The 25,917-nt window shown below is 44.9% G+C and overlaps 1 protein-coding gene and 1 long non-coding RNA gene across 12 annotated transcripts in view; both read left to right on the top strand.

Annotated features, from left to right (window-relative positions):
* Positions 1-25,917, top strand: part of SRCIN1 (SRC kinase signaling inhibitor 1) — a 608,732-nt gene that overhangs the window by 64,943 nt on the left and 517,872 nt on the right. The gene's annotated exons all lie outside the window — the stretch shown is intronic.
* LOC143765523 (uncharacterized) overlaps positions 19,663-25,917 on the top strand; it is a 38,907-nt gene continuing 32,652 nt past the window's right edge. The window contains exon 1 of the long non-coding RNA XR_013213409.1: positions 19,663-19,897. This is a non-coding gene — a long non-coding RNA (uncharacterized LOC143765523). The remainder of the gene's footprint in view (positions 19,898-25,917) is intronic.

The raw sequence follows: 25,917 nt of genomic DNA, 5'->3' as shown, positions 1-25,917 counted from the left end.
AAAGGCCTGCCTCCTTGACTGAAGAAAAGGTATTTGGGACTAATTACAAAACTGATTATTTCGGCAGTTACAGCACCCAGAACTAAAAGAGCCACCTTGTCAGAATGCAGCATTACTGCGGCACAAGGTGGTTCTTTTAGTTTAAAACGCCTGGGGGAGGGTGACAGGTTCCCTTTAAGAGTTCATCAGAGTTGGGTCAGTGTCAGTTTTTCCATCAGAGTTTTATTACTTTTTCTTACATGAAAGAAGATGATGGAAGTTTCTCAAGCCTCTCCTATTCAATAGTTTGTGAAAAACTGATTTTTCCATGGATCCATGGGCTTGCATTGGCGAGTTTAATCCAGAATTTGGATCAATGTTGGACAAGTCTCCACATGCTTTTATGTGAGTCACTTGGTCTGAGCAAAAAAACTCCGATATATAAATTACTCTAAACACTATCATAAGTATGAGTGCTATCTGTAAAAAGCATGGCTACCACTCAGACAAGAAAAATTGACATCTGAATGAAGAATTAACGGAAAGGACAGACGGATCCACTAAAAAAACGGATGCGTGAATGGTTACATTGAATTCTATTGGTCAGTATGCTATGCATCGTAGAGCTCATTCACATGTGAATGTTTTTCACATTCTACGAAAACTGACCAAGTTTCATCAGTGATTTTGGTCCAAGTTTCATCATTTTTGTCGCACGTAAAAAAAACCCCTCAATTCTCTTCCTATACAAAGCTACTTTCATACAACTTTTAGTGAGCGATTTAGTTTTTTATGCAGCATATTTTCAAAAAAATGCAAGTAACCTATTCTACTTAATAGTCACAGAAAATCTACAGCATCAAAAACGCACTAAACGCTCATCGTGGGAATGTAGCCTAAAATCCATGAAAAGTGGACCACATTCGGATGGCATCCAAGTATTGTATGATTCTTTCACAAACCCATAGACTTACATTGCTGATTTTGATTCAACACTCAGATCTAAATCAACCACGTCTTTGATGTTTCGAAAAACCGCGCACATGTAAATGACCTTATTCACTATTATAGGTATGCATGCCTCTGTATAAGCCCTTAAAAACGGACAGCTCAGGCTGGGGTCACACTTGCGTGTGCAATGCGAGAAACTCGCCCGAGTCTCTCACATCAATTCTTGGCACTGCCGCCAGTGGCTCGGACTGGAGTGTGCGGCTGCATAGAAATACACGCAGCCGCCCGCTCCGGTCCCGAGTGCCGGCGGCAGTGCCGGGTATTGATGCGAGAGACTCGTGCGAGTTTCTCGCATTGCACACGCAAGTGTGACCCCGGTCTAATAGTTGAGAAAAAAGGATTTATGAATATAACACCAGACAGTAAAAAATAGACAGCACTCAGATAACACACAGATGGCATCCATGTAATAATGTTTTTTTTATTGATCCAATCAGCTAAAAAATGGACAGGTCTTCTCTTTTTGTTTGCACACTCCACCCACAACAAAGTGGACATGCTCATAGACTATACTGGATGCATGTTCTATCGGTGAAAAACATGGATAAAACATGAACATGAAACATGGACATGCCTGTGGTAAATTACTGCAGCCACCAGCGTTACACTACATCGTTTTACAAAAGAATTCACACCAAGCAGAAATTGTGGTTTTCAAGTAATGAAGGGTTTTTGAGCTGCGGATTCAATTAATTTTATGATGATTTTGTTCCAGATGGTTTGCAAAATTAAAATAACTACTAAAAACAACTACAAGTAAATCCTTATTGCAGCTTTCCAACAAATTGTGTACCTGCAATTAGTTACGTGTTTCTGTTACATTTTATTGCTTTGTCTCATGATGAGACTTTGTTGCATTTAATCCTTTTTTTTTCATATAAGTCAATGGAAATGTCGCCCCATAATGCTACTGACATTGACTTCTGTGTGAAAGGTAATTGTAGGTGTATTATACAAGGGTTGGATTGTACCATGGCGCGTAGGCGAGGTACATTTGTGATGTCACTGCACAAAGATAAGGCCCATTGTGATGTCACTGCACAAAGATAAGGCCCACTGTGATGTCACTGCACAAAGATAAGGCCCATTGTGATGTCACTGCACAAAGATAAGGCACATTGTGATGTCACAGCACAAAGATAAGGCCCATTGTGATGTCACTGCACAAAGATAAGGCACATTGTGATGTCACTGCACAAAGATAAGGCACATTGTGATGTCACAGCACAAAGATAAGGCCCATTGTGATGTCACTGCACAAAGATAAGGCACATTGTGATGTCACAGCACAAAGATAGGGCACATTGTGATGTCACTGCACAAAGATAAGGCCCATTGTGATGTCACAGCACAAAGATAAGGCACATTGTGATGTCACAGCACAAAGATAAGGCACATTGTGATGTCACTGCACAAAGATAAGGCACATTGTGATGTCACTGCACAAAGATAAGGCCCATTGTGATGTCACAGCACAAAGATAAGGCACATTGTGATGTCACAGCACAAAGATAAGGCACATTGTGATGTCACAGCACAAAGATAAGGCACATTGTGATGTCACTGCACAAAGATAAGGCACATTGTGATGTCACTGCACAAAGATAAGGCCCATTGTGATGTCACTGAACAAAGATAAGGCACATTGTGATGTCACAGCACAAAGACAGGGCACATTGTGATGTCACAGCACAAAGATAAGGCACATTGTGATGTCACAGCACAAAGATAAGGCACATTGTGATGTCACAGCACAAAGATAAGGCACATTGTGATGTCACAGCACAAAGATAAGGCACATTGTGATGTCACAGCACAAAGATAAGGCACATTGTGATGTCACAGCACAAAGATAAGGCACATTGTGATGTCACTGCACAAAGATAAGGCACATTGTGATGTCACAGCACAAAGATAAGGCACATTGTGATGTCACAGCACAAAGATAAGGCACATTGTGATGTCACAGCACAAAGATAAGGCACATTGTGATGTCACAGCACAAAGATAAGGCACATTGTGATGTCACTGTACAAAGATAAGGCACATTGTGATGTCACAGCACAAAGATAAGGCACATTGTGATGACACAGCACAAAGATAAGGCACATTGTGATGTCACAGCACAAAGATAAGGTACATTGTGATGTCACAGCACAAAGATAAGGCCCATTGTGATGTCACTGCACAAAGATAAGGCACATTGTGATGTCACAGCACAAAGATAAGGCCCATTGTGATGTCACTGCACAAAGATAAGGCACATTGTGATGTCACTGCACAAAGATAAGGCACATTGTGATGTCACAGCACAAAGATAAGGCCCATTGTGATGTCACTGCACAAAGATAAGGCACATTGTGATGTCACAGCACAAAGATAGGGCACATTGTGATGTCACTGCACAAAGATAAGGCCCATTGTGATGTCACAGCACAAAGATAAGGCACATTGTGATGTCACAGCACAAAGATAAGGCACATTGTGATGTCACTGCACAAAGATAAGGCACATTGTGATGTCACTGCACAAAGATAAGGCCCATTGTGATGTCACAGCACAAAGATAAGGCACATTGTGATGTCACAGCACAAAGATAAGGCACATTGTGATGTCACAGCACAAAGATAAGGCACATTGTGATGTCACTGCACAAAGATAAGGCACATTGTGATGTCACTGCACAAAGATAAGGCCCATTGTGATGTCACTGCACAAAGATAAGGCACATTGTGATGTCACAGCACAAAGACAGGGCACATTGTGATGTCACAGCACAAAGATAAGGCACATTGTGATGTCACAGCACAAAGATAAGGCACATTGTGATGTCACAGCACAAAGATAAGGCACATTGTGATGTCACAGCACAAAGATAAGGCACATTGTGATGTCACAGCACAAAGATAAGGCACATTGTGATGTCACAGCACAAAGATAAGGCACATTGTGATGTCACTGCACAAAGATAAGGCACATTGTGATGTCACAGCACAAAGATAAGGCACATTGTGATGTCACAGCACAAAGATAAGGCACATTGTGATGTCACAGCACAAAGATAAGGCACATTGTGATGTCACAGCACAAAGATAAGGCACATTGTGATGTCACTGTACAAAGATAAGGCACATTGTGATGTCACAGCACAAAGATAAGGCACATTGTGATGTCACAGCACAAAGATAAGGCACATTGTGATGTCACAGCACAAAGATAAGGTACATTGTGATGTCACAGCACAAAGATAAGGCACATTGTGATGTCACTGTACAAAGATAAGGCACATTGTGATGTCACTGTACAAAGATAAGGCACATTGGGATTTCACTGGACAAAGATAAGGCACATTGTGATGTCACAGCACAAATATATCACCACACACAGACGTATCCAGAACATGGGCTACAAGTGTCGCACTTCTTGTGTCAAGCCGCTTATGACCAATAGACAACGCCAGATGCATCTTACCTGGGCCAAGGAGAAAAAGAACTGGACTCTTGCTCAGTGGTCCAAGGTGTTGTTTTTAGATGAAAGTAAATTTTTCATTTCATTTGGAAATCAATGCCCCAGAGTCTGGAGGAAGAGTGGAGAGGCACACAGTCCAAGCTGCTTGAGGTCCAGTGTGAAGTTTCCACAATCAGTGATGGTTTGGGGACCCATGTCATCTGCTGGTTTAGACCCACTGTGTTCTATCAAGATCAAAGTCAGCGCAGCCATCTACCACGAGATTTTAGAGCACTTCATGCTTCCCTCTGCTGACAAGCTCTTTGGAGATAGAAATTTCATTCTCCAGCAGGAGGTGGCACCTGTCCACACTGCCAAAAGTACCAATACCTGGTTTGAAAACAACAGTATCACTGTGCTTGATTGGCCAGCAAACTCACCTGTCCTTAATCCCATAGAGAATCTATGGGGTATTGTCAGAGGAAGATGAGAAACACCAGACCCAACAGTGCAGATGAGCTGAAGGCTGCTATCACAGCAACCTGGGCTTCCATAACATCTCAGCAATGCCACAGGCTGATCGCCTCCATGCCACGCTGCATTGATGCAGTAATTGATGCAAAAGGTGCCCCGACCAAATATTAAGTGCATTTACTGAACATACAATTCAGAAGGCCAAGATTTCAGATTTTAAAATTATTTCCAAGCTGGGGTTATAAGGTAGTGTAATTTCCTGAGAATGATTATGGGGTTTTCATTGGCTGTAAGCCATAATCATCAACATTAACAGAAATAAACACTTGATATAGATCACTCTGTTTGTAATGACTCTATATAATATGTGAGTTTCACTTGTTGTATCGAAGAACTGAAATAAATTAACTTTTTGATGATATTCTAATTTTGTGAGAAGCACCAGTACATACACATATACTCTACATACACGCACATACACATACACATATACCGTACATGCACACACATATACATACACATTGATGCCCCCGGAAGAAGCTGGTGGCGAAATGCGCATCGGGGTGAGGGGATGCCCGAGCTGACCTCCTGTGGCAATTTCCATTATACAGGTAATAACTATTATTCAATGTCTCTGGAATAGCTTTGTACTTGGCTGATCATACAGCATTACTGATGTAAGCACTTATTCTTTTATTCTCCTATCCAGCCTCATTTTGTTTATGCTATTAGAGGACATACTATGATATTCATCTTTTTGTCTCATGATTAGAATTAGCTGCACACTTGCTACTTGAATACAGGTCTTTTTGAGTGCATTAATTAGTATAGTGTGGTTTATTATTTTAATGGGGTTACTGTACTACTTATTGATCAATTGTTTATCTTTACCCTTATTTTCACCACTCTCCCTTTTGCTATGCGTCCCCTATATGGCAAATCTGCTTTTTTGTCTTTACATTGTGGTTTTTAAATTAATTAAATAAAATATCATTTTATTGCCTTGTTGGATCTCTTCTTGTACCATCACATTTATGTGATATGTGGGATTTGTTCTATACACATATACCGTACTCATATATACATACACATACCGTACATACGCACAAACATACACACAGGTACACACATACACCGTACATACACGTATACCCATTATACAAATACTGTACATCCATACACAAATATACATACACACAGATACATATATTATATATACGTTATACGCACATAGATATACATATACTTACACACACATGCTGTAGATACACACATACACACAAACATACATAAAACCACACACATATATGTGTGTATATATAGTGTATATATATATATATATGTTATACACACACACACACAGAAGATCACATTGTATAAATGTATTTGCATTTTGCAGTGAGAAATAAGTATTTGATCCCTCTGGCAAACAAGACTTAATGCTTGGTGGCAAAACCCTTGTTGGCAAGCACAGCAGTCAAACATTTTTGTAGTTAATGATGTTTGTGCACATGACAGGAGGAATTTTGGTCCACTCCTCTTTGCAGATCATCTCTAAATCATTAAGATTTTGAGGCTGTCGCTTGGCAACTCGGAGCTTCAACTCCCTCCATAAGTCTTCTATGGGATTAAGGTCTTGAGACTGGCTAGGGCACTCCATGACCTTAATGTGCTTCTTTTTGAGCCACTCCTTTGTTGCCTTGGCTGTATGTCTAGGGTCATTGTCTTGCTGGAAGACCCAGCCATGACCCATTTTTAATGTCCTGACGGAGGGAAGGAGTTTGTCAATCAGGATTTTATGGTGCATGGCTCCATCCATTCTCCCATTGATGTGGTGAAGTAGTCCTGTGCCCTTAGCAGAGAAATACCCCCAAAACATAATGTTTCCACTTTCATGCTTGACAGTGGGGATGTGTTCTTTGGGTCATAGGCAGCATTTCTCCATCCAAACACGGCTAGTTGAGTTAATGCCAAAGACCTCAATTTCTGTCTCATCTGACCACAGCACTTTCTCTCAATCACTCACAGAATCATCCAGTTGTTCATTGACAAACTTCAGACGGGCTTGCACATGTGTCTTCTTGAGCAGGGAGACCTTGCGAGCACTGCAGGATTTTAAACCTTTACGGCGTAATGTGTTACCAATGGTTTTCTTGGTGAATGTAGTCCCAGCTGCCTTTAGATCATTAACAAGTTCCCCGTGTGGTTTTAGGCTGATCTCTCACCTTCCTTATGATCAAGGATACCCCACGAGGTGAGATTTTGCATAGTGCCCCAGATCGATGTCGGTTGACAGTCATTTTGTATTTCTTCCATTTTCTTACTATTGCACCAAGAGTTGTCTCCTTCTCACCCAGTGTCTTACTTATGGTTTTATAGCCCATTCCAGCTTTGTGCAGGTCTATGATCTCGTCCCTGACATCCTTATAAAGCTCTTTGGTCTTGCCCATGTTGTATAGGTTGGAGTCTGACTGATTGAGTCTGTGGTCAGAAGTCTTTTATATAGGTGACTGTTGTGAAATTGGATTTTGGGCTCCCCCGGTGGCCACTGGTGGAATTGAACTGGTGTGCATCATCCCCTCTGTTCACCTGTTTCCATCAGGATGTGGGAGTCGCTATTTAACCTTGCTCCTCTGTCACTTCCATGCCGGTCAACATTGTAATCAGAAGCCTTTCTGTGCATGTTCCTGCTGCTAGACAACTCCCAGCTAAGTTGGACTTTAGTCCTCGTTTGTTTTTGCATTTTGTTCCAGTTCACTGCTGTAGTTTCGTTTCTGTGTCTGGAAAGCTCTTGTGATCTGAAATTGCCACTCTGATGTTATGAGTTAATACTAGAGTCTTAAAGTAATTTCAGGATGGTATTTTGATAGGGTTTTCAGCTGACCATGAAAGTGCCCTTTCTGTCTTTCTGCTATCTAGTAAGCGGACCTCAATTTTGCTAAACCTATTTTCATACTACGTTTGTCATTTCATCTAAAATCACCGCCAATATATGTGGGGGCCTCTGTCTGCCTATCGGGGAAACTTCTCTAGAGGTGAGCCAGGACTATATTTTCCTCTGCCAGGATTAGTTAGTCCTCCGGCCGGCGCTGGGCGTCTAGGGATAAAACGCAGGCTACGCTACCCGGCTACTGTTAGTTGTGCGACAGGTTTAGTTCATGGTCAGTTTAGTTTCCATCCTTCCAAGAGCTAGTACCTTTGTTTGCTGGGCTATGTTCTCTTGCCATTGAGAACCATAACAGTTTGACCGGCCAAAAAAGGGTTAATTAATTGACAGAGAAAGGAGAGAAAAGAGAAGTCTGCTGAAGATTTTTTTTTTTTTTTTTTTTTCCCTTCCCTTCAGTTCTGAGTGTGCTTGTAATTGAATCTCTTGCAAGTCTGCCTATATTGCAGCCTTTCTCTCTCTCTCTCTCCTTCTAATCCTGGAATGGCTCTGTGTTCACCTGTTTAAAATGGATATTCAGAGTTTAGCTGCAGGTTTGAATAATCTCACCACGAAAGTTCAAAATTTACAAGATTTTGTTGTTCATGTTCCTATATCTGAACCTAGAATTCCTTTGCCTGAATTTTTCTCGGGGAATAGATCTTGCTTTCAAAATTTCAAAAATAATTGCAAGTTGTTTTTGTCCCTGAAATCTCGCTCTGCTGGAGATCCTGCTCAGCAGGTCAGGATTGTGATTTCCTTGCTCCGGGGCGACCCTCAGGATTGGGCTTTTGCATTGGCTCCAGGGGATCCTGCGTTGCTCAATGTGGATGCGTTTTTTCTGGCCTTGGGGTTGCTTTATGAGGAACCTCAGTTAGAGCTTCAGGCGGAAAAGGCCTTGATGTCCCTATCTCAGGGGCAAGACGAAGCTGAAATATACTGCCAGAAATTCCGTAAATGGGCTGTGCTTACTCAGTGGAATGAGTGCGCCCTGGCGGCGAATTTCAGAGAGGGTCTCTCTGATGCCATTAAGGATGTTATGGTGGGGTTCCCTGTGCCTGCGGGTCTGAATGAGTCCATGACAATGGCTATCCAGATCGATAGGCGTCTGCGGGAGCGCAAACCTGTGCACCATTTGGCGGTGTCTACTGAGAAGACGCCAGAGAATATGCAATGTGATAGAATTCTGTCCAGAAGTGAACGGCAGAATTTAAGACGAAAAAATGGGTTGTGCTTCTATTGCGGTGATTCAACTCATGTTATATCAGCATGCTCTAAGCGTACTAAGAAGCTTGATAAGTCTGTTTCAATTGGCACTTTACAGTCTAAGTTTATTCTATCTGTGACCCTGATTTGTTCTTTATCATCTATTACCGCGGATGCCTATGTCGACTCTGGCGCCGCTTTGAGTCTTATGGATTGGTCCTTTGCCAAACACTGTGGGTATGATTTGGAGCCTCTTGAAACTCCTATACCCCTGAAGGGGATTGACTCCACCCCATTGGCTAGTAATAAACCACAATACTGGACACAAGTAACTATGCGGATTAATCCGGATCATCAGGAGATTATTCGCTTTCTTGTGCTGTATAACCTACATGATGTCTTGGTGCTTGGATTGCCATGGCTGCAATCTCATAACCCAGTCCTTGACTGGAAAGCTATGTCTGTGTTAAGCTGGGGATGTAAGGGGAAGCATGGGGACGTACCTGTGGTTTCCATTTCATCATCTATTCCCTCTGAGATTCCTGAATTCTTGACTGAATATCGTGACGTTTTTGAAGAACCTAAGCTTGGTTCATTACCTCCGCACCGGGAGTGCGATTGTGCCATAGATTTGATTCCGGGTAGTAAATACCCTAAGGGTCGTTTATTTAATCTATCTGTGCCTGAACATGCTGCTATGCGAGAATATATAAAGGAGTCCTTGGAAAAGGGACATATTCGTCCTTCGTCATCTCCCTTAGGAGCCGGTTTTTTCTTTGTGGCTAAGAAAGATGGCTCTTTGAGACCGTGTATTGATTATCGGCTTTTGAATAAAATCACGGTTAAATATCAATATCCGTTGCCACTGCTGACTGATTTGTTTGCTCGCATAAAGGGGGCCAAGTGGTTCTCTAAGATAGATCTCTGTGGGGCGTATAATTTGGTGCGAATTATGCAGGGGGACGAGTGGAAGACCGCATTTAATACGCCCGAGGGCCACTTTGAGTATTTGGTGATGCCTTTTGGTCTTTCAAATGCCCCTTCAGTCTTTCAGTCCTTTATGCATGACATTTTCCGTGATTATTTGGATAAATTTATGATTGTGTATCTGGATGATATTTTGATTTTTTCGGATGACTGGGACTCTCATGTCCAGCAGGTCAGGAGGGTTTTTCAGGTTTTGCGGTCTAATTCCTTGTGTGTGAAGGGTTCTAAGTGCGTTTTTGGGGTTCAAAAGATTTCCTTTTTGGGATATATTTTTTCCCCCTCTTCCATCGAGATGGATCCTGTCAAGGTTCAGGCTATTTGTGATTGGACGCAACCCTCTTCTCTTAAGAGTCTTCAGAAATTTTTGGGCTTTGCTAACTTTTATCGTCGATTTATTGCTGGTTTTTCTGATGTTGTTAAACCATTGACTGATTTGACTAAGAAGGGTGCTGATGTTGCTGATTGGTCCCCTGCTGCTGTGGAGGCCTTTCGGGAGCTTAAGCGCCGCTTTTCTTCCGCCCCTGTGTTGCGTCAGCCTGATGTTGCTCTTCCTTTTCAGGTTGAGGTCGACGCTTCTGAAATCGGAGCTGGGGCAGTTTTGTCGCAGAGAAGTTACGATTGTTCCGTGATGAGACCTTGTGCCTTTTTCTCGCGTAAATTTTCGCCCGCCGAGCGGAATTATGATGTTGGGAATCGGGAGCTTTTGGCCATGAAGTGGGCTTTTGAGGAGTGGCGTCATTGGCTTGAGGGGGCTAGACATCAGGTGGTGGTATTGACTGACCACAAAAATCTAATTTATCTTGAGTCCGCCAGACGCCTGAATCCTAGACAGGCGCGCTGGTCGTTGTTTTTCTCTCGGTTTAATTTTGTGGTGTCCTACCTGCTGGGTTCTAAGAATGTTAAGGCGGATGCCCTTTCTAGGAGTTTTGAGCCTGACTCCCCTGGTAACTCTGAACCTACAGGTATCCTTAAGGATGGAGTGATATTGTCTGCCGTTTCTCCAGACCTGCGGCGGGCCTTGCAGGAGTTTCAGGCGGATAGACCTGATCGTTGCCCACCTGGTAGACTGTTTGTTCCTGATGATTGGACCAGTAAAGTCATTTCTGAGGTTCATTCTTCTGCGTTGACAGGTCATCCTGGAATCTTTGGTACCAGGGATTTGGTGGCAAGGTCCTTCTGGTGGCCTTCCCTGTCTCGAGATGTGCGAGGCTTTGTGCAGTCTTGTGACGTTTGTGCTCGGGCCAAGCCTTGTTGTTCTCGGGCTAGTGGATTGTTGTTGCCCTTGCCTATCCCGAAGAGGCCCTGGACGCACATCTCGATGGATTTTATTTCGGATCTTCCTGTTTCTCAGAAGATGTCTGTCATCTGGGTGGTGTGTGACCGTTTCTCTAAGATGGTCCATTTGGTTCCCCTGCCTAAGTTGCCTTCTTCTTCCGAGTTGGTTCCTCTGTTTTTTCAAAATGTGGTCCGTTTGCATGGTATTCCGGAGAATATCGTTTCTGACAGAGGAACCCAATTCGTGTCTAGATTTTGGCGAGCATTCTGTGCTAGGATGGGCATAGATTTGTCTTTCTCGTCTGCTTTCCATCCTCAGACTAATGGCCAGACCGAGCGGACGAATCAGACCTTGGAGACATATTTGAGGTGTTTTGTGTCTGCAGATCAGGATGATTGGGTTGCTTTTTTGCCTTTAGCGGAGTTTGCCCTCAATAATCGGGCCAGCTCTGCCACCTTGGTGTCTCCTTTTTTCTGTAATTCGGGGTTTCATCCTCGATTTTCTTCTGGTCAGGTGGAATCTTCGGATTGTCCTGGAGTGGATGCTGTGGTGGAGAGGTTGCATCAGATTTGGGGGCAGGTAGTGGACAATTTGAAGTTGTCCCAGGAGAAGACTCAGCTTTTTGCCAACCGCCGGCGTCGGGTTGGTCCTCGGCTTTGTGTTGGGGACTTGGTGTGGTTGTCTTCTCGTTTTGTCCCTATGAGGGTTTCTTCTCCTAAGTTTAAGACTCGGTTCATCGGCCCGTACAAGATATTGGAGATTCTTAACCCTGTGTCCTTCCGTTTGGACCTCCCTGCATCTTTTTCTATTCATAATGTTTTTCATCGGTCATTGTTGCGCAGGTATGAGGTACCGGTTGTGCCTTCCGTTGAGCCTCCTGCTCCGGTGTTGGTTGAGGGCGAGTTGGAGTACGTTGTGGAAAAAATCTTGGACTCCCGTGTTTCCAGACGGAAACTCCAGTATCTGGTCAAATGGAAGGGATACGGTCAGGAGGATAATTCTTGGGTGACTGCCTCTGATGTTCATGCCTCCGATCTGGTCCGTGCCTTTCATAGGGCTCATCCTGATCGCCCTGGTGGTTCTGGTGAGGGTTCGGTGCCCCCTCCTTGAGGGGGGGGTACTGTTGTGAAATTGGATTTTGGGCTCCCCCGGTGGCCACTGGTGGAATTGAACTGGTGTGCATCATCCCCTCTGTTCACCTGTTTCCATCAGGATGTGGGAGTCGCTATTTAACCTTGCTCCTCTGTCACTTCCATGCCGGTCAACATTGTAATCAGAAGCCTTTCTGTGCATGTTCCTGCTGCTAGACAACTCCCAGCTAAGTTGGACTTTAGTCCTTGTTTGTTTTTGCATTTTGTTCCACTTCACTGCTGTAGTTTCGTTTCTGTGTCTGGAAAGCTCTTGTGATCTGAAATTGCCACTCTGATGTTATGAGTTAATACTAGAGTCTTAAAGTAATTTCAGGATGGTATTTTGATAGGGTTTTCAGCTGACCATGAAAGTGCCCTTTCTGTCTTTCTGCTATCTAGTAAGCGGACCTCAATTTTGCTAAACCTATTTTCATACTACGTTTGTCATTTCATCTAAAATCACCGCCAATATATGTGGGGGCCTCTGTCTGCCTATCGGGGAAACTTCTCTAGAGGTGAGCCAGGACTATATTTTCCTCTGCCAGGATTAGTTAGTCCTCCGGCCGGCGCTGGGCGTCTAGGGATAAAACGCAGGCTACGCTACCCGGCTACTGTTAGTTGTGCGACAGGTTTAGTTCATGGTCAGTTTAGTTTCCATCCTTCCAAGAGCTAGTACCTTTGTTTGCTGGGCTATGTTCTCTTGCCATTGAGAACCATAACAGGTGACTATGCAAGACGGCTATCTTTAATGCAGGTAACAAGTTGATTAGGATTGTCTAACTGGTCTGTAGGGCCAGAACTCTTAATGGTTGTATATAATTTATACAATGTGATTTTCTGGATTTTATTTTTGATATTCTATCACTCAATGTTAAAGGTGGTGTAGGCAAAGGCCGGCATGACAGGGGGTTGGAGTGGGTGGGGATAGGGCTAGTGGGGTGGGGAATGCAAATGGATCGTTATAGGGTGAGCTTGGGGAGGGGTTTGGGCAGTTCCCACTCTGGAATCGGCGTGAGCAGTCCCACCCGCCCTTATTTATTATGGTTGGTGGGTTGGCTTTTGGTTCATGGTGGCTGTGATGCGGTTGGGGGGGTCCTTGAAGTTGGTAAAAAGTGCAGCCCTAAAATTAGAGATGCAAATCTCGTCCATACACACATCTAAGCGTTCCAACACCCTAAAGAAAACCGAGTGCCTCCCGTCCCCCAGACTACCCCTTCTTCAAAACCCTTTAAGTGCTTGCTTCACCAGAAACATTTTCATCAAATCTCTCTGACCCGAAGCTTAAAACCAAAAGCCACTGCTGCACTAATCCGCCCAACTTTTGCTGCAGACCACTCCTCAGCTACCCCACAACTCAACCATGATAATAATGCTCCCACATGGTCCTCAACAGTACTGCTACCCCCGCATGACAGCAACCACTTCTCCCACGAACACCATACCGATTGATAAGCGGCCCACGTGCTGGGAGCCAAAAACATGGATCAAAGGTTCTACAGCCCGGAGACCACGCTCCAAAGCTCCGCCGGGCACTCCAAACCCTGTTCCTTTGCCTCCGAGGCCAGTAACCGGAAATGCTCCCACTGAAATGGGGCAAGGAATCAGCGATGGAATTTTTTACTTCTGGCACATGCGAGGCAGTAACGTACAAATTTATGGATAAGCAAGACAAAACAAACTGCCGCAGAACCCGTATCACCGGAGGTGAGGATGGCGTCTGTTGTGAACTCTATTTTTAGGCTCCCTCTAGTGGTCACAAGCGGTACTGTGTAGTGTTGTCTTCTGCAGGTTGGCTGCATCAGCTGGTTCGTTATTCTTGGTTCGTTTCCTATTTAACTCACCTGGATACTCAATTCCTTGCCTGCTATCAATGTATTCAGTTCTCTTCAGATTCCTTGTGATTACCTTGCTCCCAGCCTCTCCAAGACAAGCTAAGTTTTTGTCCGTTCATTTTTTGATTATCAGCATTCATCATGTTTCTTGTCCAGCTTGCTAAGATGTGATCTCCTCGCTTGCTGGTTGCTCTAGGGGACTGAGTTTCTCACCCCACACCGTTAGTTGGTGCGGGGGTTCTTGAAATCTCAGTGTGGATATTTTGTTAGGGTTTTTTACTGACCGCACAGACCCCTTACTATTTTCTGCTATCTAGTATTAGTGGGCCTCATTTGCTGAATCTGTTTTCACCCCTGTGTATGTGCCTTCCTCTTACCTCACCGTTATTATTTGTTGGGGGCTTCTATATCTTTGGGGATTATTTCTCTGGAGGCAAGAGAGGCCTTCCTTGTTGCGGGATGTGCGTTCCTTTGTGCAGTCTTGTGGGATTTGTGCTTGGGCTAAGCCTTGCTGTTCTCGTGCCAGCGGTTTACTTTTGCCTTTGCCTGTCCCGAAGAGGCCTTGGACGCACATTTCCATGGATTTTATTTCGGATCTTCCAGTATCTCAGAAAATGTCTGTCATCTGGGTGGTGTGTGATCGTTTTTCCAAGATGGTCCATTTGGTGCCCTTGCCTAAGTTGCCTTCCTCCTCCGATTTGGTTCCTCTATTTTTTCAGAATGTGGTTCGCTTGCACAGCATTCCTGAAAATATTGTGTCTGATAGAGGATCCCAGTTTGTGTCCAGGTTTTGGCGGACTTTTTGTGCTAAGATGGGCATTGATTTATCTTTTTCGTCGGCCTTCCATCCTCAGACTAATGGCCAAACCGAGCGAACTAATCAGACGTTGGAAACTTATTTGAGATGTTTTGTTTCTGCTGATCAGGATGATTGGGTGACTTTTTTGCCATTGGCCGAGTTTGCCCTTAATAATCGGGCTAGTTCTGCTACTTTGGTTTCGCCTTTTTTCTGCAATTCTGGTTTCCATCCTCGTTTTTCCTCGGGTCAGGTTGAGTCTTCTGACTGTCCTGGGGTGGATTCTGTGGTGGATAGGTTGCAGCAGATTTGGAACCATGTGGTGGACAATTTGAGGTTGTCACAGGAGAAGGCTCAGCGCTTTGCCAACCGCCGCCGCGGTGTGGGTCCCCGACTTCGTGTTGGGGATTTGGTGTGGCTGTCTTCTTGGTATGTTCCTATGAAGGTCTCCTCTCCTAAATTCAAGCCTCGCTTCATCGGTCCTTATAAGATCTTGGAAATCCTTAACCCGGTGTCTTTTCGTTTGGATCTCCCAGCATCGTTTGCCATTCATAATGTGTTCCATAGGTCTTTGTTGCGGAGGTATGTGGTGCCTGTGGTTCCTTCTGTTGAGCCTCCTGCTCCGGTGCTGGTCGAGGGCGAATTGGAGTACGTGGTGGAGAAGATTTTGGATTCTCGTATCTCTAGACGGAGGCTTCAGTATTTGGTGAAGTGGAAGGGCTATGGTCAGGAGGATAATTCCTGGGTTGTCGCCTCTGATGTTCATGCGGCCGATTTGGTTCGTGCCTTCCACGCGGCTCATCCTGATCGCCCTGGGGGTCTTGATGAGGGTTCGGTGACCCCTCCTCAAGGGGGGGTACTGTTGTGAACTCTATTTTTAGGCTCCCTCTAGTGGTCACAAGCGGTACTGTGTAGTGTTGTCTTCTGCAGGTTGGCTGCATCAGCTGGTTCGTTATTCTTGGTTCGTTTCCTATTTAACTCACCTGGATACTCAGTTCCTTGCCTGCTATCAATGTATTCAGTGCTTTTCAGATTCCTTGTGATTACCTTGCTCCCAGCCTCTCCAAGACAAGCTAAGTTTTTGTCCGTTCATTTTTTGATTATCAGCATTCATTCATGTTTCTTGTCCAGCTTGCTAAGATGTGATCTCCTTGCTTGCTGGTTGCTCTAGGGGACTGAGTTTCTCCCCCCACACCGTTAGTTGGTGCGGGGGTTCTTGAAATCTCAGTGTGGATATTTTGTTAGGGTTTTTTACTGACCGCACAGACCCCTTACTATTTTCTGCTATCTAGTATTAGTGGGCCTCATTTGCTGAATCTGTTTTCACCCCTGTGTATGTGCCTTCCTCTTACCTCACCGTTATTATTTGTTGGGGGCTTCTATATCTTTGGGGATTATTTCTCTGGAGGCAAGAGAGGTCTTTCTTTCTCTCTAGGGGTAGTTAGTTCCTCAGGCTGGCTCGAGACGTCTAGGATTTTTTTAGGCACGTTCACCGGCTACTTCTAGTGTGTTTGGATAGGTTCAGATTTGCGGTTAGTCCAGTTTGCCACCTCCCTAGAGCTTGTCCTATGTTTGTTGCTTAGCTGGAGTAATTCGTGATCCTCAACCACTAAGGATCATAACAGGCGTCATACTGTTAATAGCGCACACCACACCCATGTTATCTCAATTGAAGCGAACTCTTCTGTCTTGAAAATCATCCCCCCACAAATGAACAGCTACCAAAATGGGAAATATCTCTACATTTTTGACTAAACCAACGGAAACCATTCCTTAGGTCATCTAGCGGCACACCACTGACTTCTAAAATACTCCCCAAAACCAATCCTCCTGCCGGAAGCAACCGTAAACAAATCCTAATCAACATTGCCCACTACCTCCTCCATGAGCAGCGAACGGCTGTTGTAATGCGCTAAAAACCTGTCCCAAACTTCCAGATCCGCATTATGCTCGCTAGATAAATGAATCAAATGATGTGGAGCCCGAACTCCTGCCGTGGCTCTGGTCAACCTACGCGAAAACACTCTCCCCATCGGAATAATGCGACAAGTAAAATTAAATTTCCTGAGAAGTGGCTGAACTTCACATAGCGATAGCTTTTTCAAATGCCTTGCTCATGCCACTTCTTCCCTCAAAGCTACCACCTTCTCCGATGGCAACCTGAACTCCCAATTGACCGAATCAATCACGATACCCAAGAAAGAAAGGCTTGTACAGGGCCCTTCAGTTTTACCTGGAGCTAGCGGCACACCAAAACGCTCCTCCACCCATACAACTGTCCTCAAAATCACTTCGCAACACCTGGACTGACCAGGCCCAATACACAAAGAATCATGCAAGTAATGTATCAAGGAATCAAAACCTGACCCATCCCTAACAACCCTTTCAAGAAAAAAACTGAAAGCCTCAAAAAACGCACAAGACAACGAGCAGCCCATAGGCAAACATCTGTCAACAAAAAAACCCCGCCCTAATAACAACCCACGCTCACTCTCCTGATGAACCAGTAACAAACGAAATGCAGATTTGATATAATTTTTTGCCAAAAGTGCACCACTGCCACAACTACGCACCAAGCGCACTGCCTCATCAAATGATGTATAAACAACGGAGCAAAGCTCCGGGTCTATCTTGTCATTCACCGACCTACCATGGGGATACGACAAATGATGAATAAGCCGGAATTTGTTTGGCTCCTTCTTTGGAACCACACCCAGTGGTGAAACCACTAAATCTACCAACGGACGAGCTTGAAAAGGTCCAGACATCCTACCCAAAGCAACCTTCTTGCCCAACTTCTCCGTAACAACTTCAGCATATTGCTCGGCCAACCTAAGATCCCTAAGAATTGAGGTATGTCAAACAGAGGAGCAGGGATCTTAAAACCATCTCTAAAACCAGACAATAAAAGTTCAGCCCTACTCCTATCCGGGAACCTATTTAGATAAGGGACCATCGCGTCCATTTTCACTGGTGTCACCCCATTTGGTATTACTATTGTCTGGCTTTCACTTGTTTTTCTGGAAAACATCTAGCAGCGCCATGGGAGGAACCACTGCAGTGCGAGCACTGGTGCTTGAACTTGCAGGTGGTCCCAAATTTACACTGGCCTTCGTTAAACTGCCAGCACAATCCTTGTTTCTGGCCTCCCGATTGACAAACTGGCCCCCGGCCCCCTGCGTACTCCACTGAGAGGCAGACTGGCCGGGGACTTGGCCCCACTCTGAAAGGAATGACCAAACCTGGATGGTGTCATAACCTGCAGCCACAGACCAATGTCCTTTTGATCCCACCAGATTGCAAGACGAATAGCCTTTCTCTGCCTGAACTGCTCATCATACCGTAGCCAATCTTGGCCCCCATAAACCCTGTGCGCCTCCCCTATAGAGTCCATGTAGCAGAACAAAGCAGAGCAATTCTCCGGCGCGTTCTCCCCTATCACACATGCCAAAATCACAAACGCCTGCAGCCAATTGACAAACGTCTGAGGTATAAGACGCCACCTACGTTTTTCCTCTTCCTCTTTCTTACTCTCATCTTTTTTTCCCTTATCTAAGTTAAACTTTTCCAACGGTAGAAGTAAAAGATCTCAACATATTCATCATTCCAAATCTTCTTGCGCACATCTATCTTCAGATGAGCCCCCAGGGGGTCCTCAAAGCAAACATAAACCTCACCATGTGTCCTATCATCTAAATTAATCCTACATTCATTTTCATTTTCTGTCTGAATAGACACTGACACCGGATCCAATATTCTAACGGGCGCTACCAAACCTAAACCAGGAAAAACCTGACCCACCCCTTGCGATCACAACCATGCAGCTAAGTGAGTCAGAGTAGACCTATCACCTTCCAAACACGTAAGCAACTCTCGCACATTACTCAGCACCTCTCTAACCCCGTCACCCAACTCAGTCTGAACCCCCCCACGCCTGATCCCGGGACTACCGACCCCAACACCTGACTAACCTCCAACAACAGTGACGGTGAAGACGATGGCAACAGACAAGACATAGAATTATCCTCACCAGGCTGCGAGGGAGCTGTGAACCCCCCAGCCGAAGACCTTTTCGTCAATCCAGCCGTGTGTTGTCCCCATCGTGACTCCTGGACCCTCCGAACCCTTGATGATCCCGACGCCCTGGCCCTGACAGGCCGCTCGATCCTGGACGTGACTCTTCCGAAGACGCTCCCTGGACCAGCAGGCCCCCCCGGGAGTTTAGCCCCCCGAGGACCGACCCTCTGCCTGCTCTGCTCCCCATGGACAAATGCTGTAGTTCCACTCCAGCCCTGCTAGAGGGTGACGCCGATTGGCCAAGATCCTCTGGTCTGGCAGCCCCGAATACACTGGGGCTCTCTCTGCCACCACATCTAAAGAGGTTATCCTCCAATGTCTCTATCCTGAGGAAAAGGCGGGCCGCCTGACAGGGTCATCGCCATGGCAACCTGCCGTGACATCACAGGAGGCACCAGGGGTCCCGGCACGCACAGGCTCTGCTTCCAACTGCAACAGAGGTGAAGGCCTACTCACCACCACAGGCCCCAGCCTGGCTGTCGGATTCCTCCCAGACCGGAGCCTGCTTAAACGTTTGTGGGCAGGCACCCAGCTTGGAGGGTCCCTGGAGGGGCTCCTGTGCTGGCGCTGGGACCAAGGAGGAGCATCGGGGGACAAGCGCTCTGGAGGCCGAACACGCCGGGGATGCTACGCAGCAGATGACTCCCCTGGCACCGACCTGCCCCCACTTCCTATGATCGCTGCCACCTGGGCCTCCAGCCACCCAGGCGGCTGACTCTCCGCAGCCAACCGCAGCCTCTCCAGGACCTGGACCCCATGGTAAGAGCAAGGGGGATGAGGGGACAGCTCACGCCGATTCCGGAGCAGGAACTGGCCAAACCCCTCCCCAAGCTTGCCCTATAATGACCCATTTGCCTACCCCACCCCACTAGCCCTATCCTCACCCACTCCAATCCCCTGACATGCCGGCCTTTGCCTACACCGCCGGGGGGCGGCTTGCTCCTGCCTGTACTTGAGCATCTGTCCTCAAGCGGTGGTCTGAGTTCACTATCAGGGAGTGACTTTTCGCCCTATTGGCCTACAAAACTTTTAACAATATAAGCACCCTCATGATGCCAATACTGTTAACATTTGTGCGGAATAGAGAACTATTGGCTCCCTGCTCTGCCTCTTACTCTGGAAGGCCACAGGCTACTTGTGGCCTGCGGTGAGCTGCATGTCACTAGTCTCCAACAGACATCATGAGGTGCAATGACATCTATGATTAGCACCTTGTCGCTGGACTACTGTATCTTAAGTTGTTGAGGAGACAGAGCTTGCGGTGGTCAAAAAAACAGGATTAGGTGAGTATGTGTGTATATATATATATATAATTTTTTTAATTATTATGGAGCCTGTCAGGGTGTGAGGGGCTGTGGAATATGTGGAATACTGTGTATAGAGGGGCTATGGGGCATCAAACATTATATAGAGGTATGGGGAATACAGTGTATAGAAGGGCTATGGGGCACCATACTGTGTATATGGAGCTGAGAATGTAAGCCCGCAAGGTCCTCGCCCCTCTGTATCAGTCTGTAATTGTTAGTTTGTTTACTGTAAGTGATATCTGTAACTTGTATGTAACTCATTCTCATGTACAGCACCATGGAATCAATGGTGCTATATATAAATAATAATAATAATACTCCATATAAGGAGCTTTATAGGGGGCTATGGAGCATCATACCGCATATAGTGAATTGTGGAGGCCATCATACTGTGTATAGAAAGATGTAGGAAATCATACTGTGTGGGAGCTTGTAGGGGTATCATACTGTTTGTTAAGAGTTGTGGGAGCCATCGTACTGTATATGGGGGTCTATGGGCTATCATACTGTGTGTAGTGGGAACCTTTGTTCACTAAAAGTCTAAATGGGGGACATTTGTTTTTTCAACTTGGGCATCAGAAAAGCTAGAATCGGCCCTGCCTGGTAGTTATGACCATGTTGACAATGTGTAGCAGAAGTCATTGCCTGTCTCTAGCCTATTTATTTTTCACTTGATATGTGTCACTATGTGTTTTGCCCTACAGATACTGATAGACATTCCAATTGTATACAGTCCATAGATTGTGCTTAGACTTGTGTTGGTTTCTCACTTACCCAACATATTCAGTGAGTATAGATGAACGATTTAAGACATCAAATGGAATCCTAGGAACTTTACAATAAAATGTATTTGTTAACTATTTTGATGCCTTTGTACAATATACATTAATTTACGCTGGGTTCTGTGCTGAACACCTGTAATCCTCCAATTGATAAAAAAAAGCCATCCCATGAAGTATCAAATCACTATAGAAAAACAAATATACGGTAATTTAGTTAGGAAATATTAGGTCATTTTTGCTCTCGAGAGAAAGTGCTGAACAAGGATTTCTAATAATCCTTAGGGGACATGTAAGGACACAGAAAAGTCGCCCGCTAGGAGTAGCCTGAGCCCATTCCATTTCTGGATAAAGAAAAAAAATGAGTCGAGTAAGTTGGCAGTGGTCTAGCGTATCTCGCCTGTCTCAGAGCTGCTGCATATGAGGAGAAATATCCATCTGGATGTGGAGGGAAGGAGGGAGGTTACAGTTTATTTATTTTTATCTACAGGCAATAATTGTGCTAATTATCCTCCTGCCGCAGCTTTCTGCCAGCAATAATGGCCATACGAGTGCACGCTGCTTCTGCAGTTGTATCCCGATCAATGTTCCTGATTGCATGCACCATTACTGAGTGCACGCGGCTTGCAGGGCACAACTTGTCGCTGGGCAGTTCAAAACTTTCACCCTGCCTGTCAAACATAAGAAAATGAAAGGAGATTAGATGTCCTTTGCAGACAGATGTTCAGCCTGAATATCCCTCTGCCTCCTTTAATGACAGCCCTGCAATTATTTCCCAATTTACTCAAAGGGTCAAGCTCAAAATGTGCTTTGGAATGACTGGGGCGGACCAGGGTGAAGGCTTGAAAAGTCTGGCAGAACTGCTCAACTCTGTAATAGGGAAAGATAAGACCCTTCCCAAACATTCAGGAGGAATATAAAAACATGGCAGTGTGAGACGGCCGCATGCTGTCATCCACTTCACACCTGTTAAAAAAATTTTTTTTTGCAACAGTCAGACCTTGTTGGACACATCCATTCAAACAATGTACTGAATTATATTTGCATGCAGCTAAATTGGCTGTCAGAAGCACTGCAGGGTAACGGGAGTACTTCTTCTCCTACCCACGATATGGTTATGATATTTTTTTCGATATTCCCATCATCCTGATGTGAGATCTAAGAGGTGCTAAAAGGGTTCATGTAACATGCTTTATGACTACAGCAAATAAAACAGGAGAGCTGAGCCATCATCTTTAAGTCCTCAAACCTGATTGGCAAATTTTGGCTACTCACTGGATTTTCTGGGCAATATGTCTCCTCCATATTTCAGGAGCCGCATTATACATGAGATTTATAAAATCTCATCCATACGTTGCAGAGAAAACTCATGGGTAAAAAAAAATGACCAGCGCTATGGATTTGACATCTGTAGCCTGTCGATTTATTGTTGTGAACTCTATTTTTGGGCTCCCTCTAGTGGTCACAAGCGGTACTGTGTAGTGTTGTCTTTCTGCAGGTTGGCAGCATCAGCTGGTTCGTTATCCTTGGTTGGTTTCCTATTTAGCTCACCTGGATACTCAGTTCCTTGCCTGCTCTCAATGTATTCAGTGCTCTTCAGATTCCTTGTGACTACCTTGCTCCCAGTCTCTCCAAGACAAGCTAAGTTTTTGTTTGTTTATTTTTTGATTATCAGAATTCATCATGTTTCTTGTCCAGCTTGCTAAAATGTGATTTCCTCGCTTGCTGGTTGCTCTAGGGGACTGAGTTTCTCCCCCCACACCGTTAGTTGGTGCGGGGGTTCTTGAAATCTCAGTGTGGATATTTTGTAAGGGTTTTTACTGACCGCACAGACCCCTTTTCTATTTTCTGCTATCTAGTATTAGTGGGCCTCATTTGCTGAATCTGCTTTCACCCCTGTGTATGTGCCTTCCTCTTACCTCACCGTTATTATTTGTTGGGGGCTTCTATATCTTTGGGGATTATTTCTCTGGAGGCAAGTGAGGTCTTTCTTTCTCTCTAGGGGTAGTTAGTTCCTCAGGCTGGCTCGAGACGTCTAGGATTTTAGTCACGTTCACCGGCTACCTCTAGTGTGTTGGATAGGTTCAGATTTGCGGTCAGTCCAGTTACCACCTCCCTAAAGCTTGTCCTATGTTTTGTTACTTAGCTGGAGTATTTTGTGATCCTCAACCACTAAGGATCATAACAGTAGAGCAGGCCAAAAAAGTGTTTAATGCATCGCAGAAGTGGGATAAAAAGAAGACCTGAGTACATTTTTTTTTTCCTCCCGCTTTTCCTTTGCTGCAGTCTGTTTAGCTTCTTTCATCCCCTTGAACTCTGGGTGGTTTTGAGCTCAGCTGCAGACATGAATGTTCAGACTCTGACTTCTAGTGTGGATCATCTTACTGCACGGGTGCAAAGTATTCAGGATTTTGTTATTCATAGCCCTATGTCAGAACCAAAGATACCCATTCCTGAGTTGTTTTCTGGAGATAGATCTAGGTTTCTAAATTTTAAGAATAATTGTTAGTTATTTCTATCTCTGAGACCTCGTTCCTCTGGTGATTCCGCTCAGCAAGTTAAAATTGTTATCTCCTTGTTGCATGGCGACCCTCAAGATTGGGCTTTCTCTCTGGCGCCAGGAGATCCTGCATTGCTTAATGTAGATGCATTTTTTCTGGCTCTTGGACTGCTTTATGAGGAGCCTAATCTTGAGAATCAGGCAGAAAAAGCGTTGCTGGCTATCTCTCAAGGTCAGGATGAAGCAGAGGTGTATTGTCAAAAATTTCGGAAATGGTCGGTGCTTACTCAATGGAATGAGTGTGCCCTGGCTGCAAATTTCAGAGAAGGTCTTTCTGAGGCCATTAAGAATGTTATGGTGGGGTTTCCCACCCCTACAAGTCTGAGTGATTCTATGGCTTTAGCCATTCAGGTTGATCGGCGTTTGCGGGAGCGCAAATCTGCTCATCCATTGGCGGTATTTTCTGAACAGAGACCTGAGTCTATGCAATGTGACCGAACTCTGACCAGAATTGAGCGACAAAGTCATAGACGTCAAAATGGGTTGTGCTTTTACTGTGGTGATTCTACTCATGTTATCTCAGCATGCTCTAAACGCTTAAAAAAAATCGCTAAACCTGTCACCATTGGTACTATGCAGCCTAAATTTATTTTGTCTGTTACTTTGATTTGTTCTTTGTCGTCCTACCCGGTTATGGCTTTTGTGGATTCAGGTGCTGCCCTGAATCTGATGGATTTGTCGTTTGCCAGGCGCTGTGGTTTTGTCCTGGAGGCTTTGGAATTTCCTATTCCTCTGAGGGGAATTGATGCTACGCCATTGGCTGAGAATAAGCCTCAGTATTGGACGCAAATGACCATGTGCATGACTCCCGTACATCAGGAGGTGATTCGCTTTCTTGTTCTGCATAATTTGCATGATGTTGTCGTTTTGGGTCTGCCATGGCTGCAGGCTCATAATCCAGTTTTAGATTGGAAAGCTATGTCTGTGTCAAGTTGGGGTTGTCAGGGAATTCATGGCGATGCTCCGTTGGTGTCTATTGCTTCTTCCACTCCTTCTGAGGTCCCTGAGTTTTTGTCTGACTACCAGGATGTATTTGATGAGCCCAGGTCCAGTGCCCTGCCCCCTTATAGGGATTGTGACTGTGCTATAAATTTAATTCCTGGTAGTAAATTCCCTAAGGGACGACTTTTTAATCTGTCTATACCAGAGCATGCCGCGATGCGGAGTTATATAAAGGAGTCTTTGGAGAAGGGACATATTCGCCCATCCTCTTCCCCTCTTGATGCAGGATTTTTTTTTGTGGCCAAGAAGGACGGTTCTTTGAGACCTTGTATAGATTATCGTCTTCTGAATAAAATCACAGTCAAATTTCAGTATCCTTTACCACTATTGTCTGATTTGTTTGCTCGGATTAAGGGTGCCAGTTGGTTCACCAAGATAGATCTCAGTGGTGCGTATAACCTTGTGCGCATTAAGCAGGGAGATGAATGGAAAACAGCATTTAATACGCCTGAAGGCCATTTTGAGTACTTGGTGATGCCTTTTGGACTCTCTAATGCTCCTTCTGTGTTTCAGTCCTTCATGCATGACATCTTCCGAGAATATCTGGATAAATTTATGATTGTTTATCTGGATGACATTTTGGTCTTTTCTGATGATTGGGAGTCCCATGTGAAGCAGGTCAGGATGGTGTTTCAGGTCCTGCGTGCTAATGCTTTATTTGTGAAGGGCTCAAAATGCCTCTTCCGAGTACAGAAGGTCTCCTTTTTGGGTTTTATTTTTTCTCCTTCTACTGTGGAGATGGACCCAGTCAAGGTCCAGGCTATTCATGACTGGACTCAGCCCACGTCTGTTAAGAGTCTTCAGAAGTTCTTGGGTTTTGCTAATTTTTACCGTCGTTTCATCGCTAATTTTTCTAGCGTGGTTAAACCTTTGACAGATTTGACCAAGAAGGGTTCTGATGTGACTAATTGGTCTCCTGTGGCCGTGGAGGCCTTTCGGGAGCTGAAGCACAGGTTTATACTGTACAATGACCGCACATAATGCTCCATACTGTATAATGACCGCACATGATGCTCCATACTGTATAATGGCCACACATGATGCTCCATTCTGTATAATGGCCGCACATGAGGCTCCATACTGTATAATGACCGCACATAATGCTCCATACTGTATAATGACCGCACATAA

This window comes from Ranitomeya variabilis, chromosome 4, assembly GCF_051348905.1.
Source record: "Ranitomeya variabilis isolate aRanVar5 chromosome 4, aRanVar5.hap1, whole genome shotgun sequence".
Taxonomy (NCBI): Eukaryota; Metazoa; Chordata; class Amphibia; order Anura; family Dendrobatidae; genus Ranitomeya; species Ranitomeya variabilis.
This window is presented reverse-complemented; position numbering and strand designations above follow the sequence as displayed.